At 48.1% G+C, this 2,500-nt stretch overlaps 1 protein-coding gene across 1 annotated transcript in view; it reads right to left on the minus strand.

Moving 5' to 3' along the window:
* The window catches only part of LOC134468803 (connector enhancer of kinase suppressor of ras 3-like), a 72,372-nt gene that overhangs the window by 41,947 nt on the left and 27,925 nt on the right, over positions 1-2,500 (minus strand). The gene's annotated exons all lie outside the window — the stretch shown is intronic.

The raw sequence follows: 2,500 nt of genomic DNA on the forward strand, positions 1-2,500 counted from the left end.
GCCGCTGGAACGGTCAGAACGGTTTACAGATTTAGACTTGCGAGTCTCATGCGTTGACTGCTGAGAAAAAATGTGATTCCATAGACATTGCACCCCCAGGGTCGTCTTTTACAAGCAGCAAGGCCATCCGCATCTCACAGAGAGAGCAGTGACAAATATGTGGTGCAGAGAGAGAAGGAATGCTGCATTCCCTAATAGGAAGAAAGTCAGCTCAGTTTCGCTTTGCCGCAATTTCATGGGTAATTACAGCAAGACAAAACACAGGAAGTATGATCATGAAGGAAACATCGTCACATACCAAAGAGTGCATTCACTTAATGAGTTCATGTTGAAATTCCCCAGGTGCCTGTCCATCTATCTATCGATCTATCGATCTATCTATCTATCTATCTATCTATCTATCTATCTATCGATCTATCGATCTATCTATCTATCTATCTATCTATCTATCTATCTATCTATCTACAAGCAGTCACTCCGATTTTTCTTAGAAGGTGTTAACAAACGGTGCAAGACACGTTTGGTCTCCATAGTGATTTCTGTGTTGATAAGCGCATTCCACACCTATCACAAAGCATTCCGGAATCCTTTCTTTCATGAGTGTTCTTATCTTGGTGTGGAGTGGCTCAGGTCCAGGGGCCCCATTAGAGCGTATTAAGTAAATGCGGGCCCCCCTGGGCTCCAAATGTGCTATACGGGGGAATTTAAAAGCCCTGGGGGGGGTGGGGGGCCATTTTTCATGCCCTCCCCCCTGCTCCCCCTGCCACCCCCCCCCCCCCCATTCCCCCCCCCACCCCCCCCCCCCCCCCCCCCCCCCCCCCCGCCCCCCCACACACACACAAAATCCCCCTCCGTCATACGTTTGCATTCCTCCGGCCTGAGCTGGTCACTGGGAATGGACTGGAGGGAGGAAGGGAGGGAGGGATGGAGGAACAGAATGATTGTAGAGAGGGAGGGATGAAGAGAGAGAGGGAGCAAGAGGGAGAGAGGCAAAGTGCACTGTCATCAACTGGTCCAGTTGACCATGGGAATTTAGGCTGGTAGCATGAACGTGTAGAACAATGGTCACCAACCTTTTCATGCCCGAGATCCCTAACCTCTGCCTAGATGACCTCTTGTAGCGTTGACAGAAATAAAAATCCAGTCAAGGCTGTTTCACGCTGATGCTTTCAATTTAGTTTTATTTTAATGTAATAAGATTATTATCAATATCTATATACTAGTAACTAGTAATTGTATTGCTATAGGAGTCAATGTGATGGCTAGGATGACTGAACATTGTCATGTAGAACCTCTAGCGTGTGTGCTTGTGTGTGTCTGTCTATCTATGAATCGCGCTAACAACGTTGTTAATTTGAAAGTTTTGTTATCTAAAAAGTTGTGATCACACATTAGAGAGAGAGAGAGAGAGAGAGAGAGAGAGAGGGGAAAAAAATAGAGAAGGGGAGAGAGAGAGAGGGAGGAGAGAAGAGAGCATGTTATTGAAGACTCTACCGTGGGGGGGGATAGTCTAAACAGATAATTTGAAGTTCGTGTACTAAGACAGCTGCATGTGGCTTGTGAGCAGTGCTGTATGTGTGTGGTGTAGCAGGAGGCACCGGAGCTGTTCTGTGTGTCAGTGGTGATGCTATTGACATGTCTGAGGAGGGACCCGGCCGGAGCCCCCTTACCTCTTTAACACTACAGCAGGCTGGGGGAATGTGCTGCGGGCCTCAGAGCTGTCATTGAGGGATTACACACACACACACCTATGACATGCACCTACGCGCGCATACACACACACACACACACACACACACACACACACACACACACACACACACACACACACACACACACAAACACAAACAACACACCACACACACACACAAACACACACACACACACACACACACACCCACAATTATGCATAAACGCATGCACGCCAAACTCATGCATAAACACCACACACACAAAACACACAAAACACACACAACACACACACACACAACACACACCACACACACACACACACACACACACACACACACACACACACACACACACACACACACACACACACACACACTAGCATGCACACACACCAGTATGGACACACACACACATACACACACAAACACTGAGCCTCCCTCCTCAAAAGAAAGACATAGCCTCTGGCACCGACAAACCACTCATGAGAGCCTGACGGTGTCATCACCAGCTTAAACACTCACTCACACACACGCATGCACGCACGCACGCACACACACACACACGCACATACAGAGTGGCAGTCTTGACATACCCAAACACACAGTCACACCGACCGCTATGTACCTGCGCATACCAGCATACCAGCCCATGCAGCAGCAGGCTCTCCTTACCCTCCTACTGACACATACACATACACTCTCAACTCAATTGTGCAAAAACACTCAGAGTTCATAAAAGCAAAAATGCACACATGCACAAAAGCATGCGAGCACGCACACACACACACGCACACGTGTGTGCATGCAAA

The sequence above is a fragment of the Engraulis encrasicolus genome, chromosome 18 (genome assembly GCF_034702125.1).
Source record: "Engraulis encrasicolus isolate BLACKSEA-1 chromosome 18, IST_EnEncr_1.0, whole genome shotgun sequence".
Lineage (NCBI taxonomy): Eukaryota > Metazoa > Chordata > Actinopteri > Clupeiformes > Engraulidae > Engraulis > Engraulis encrasicolus.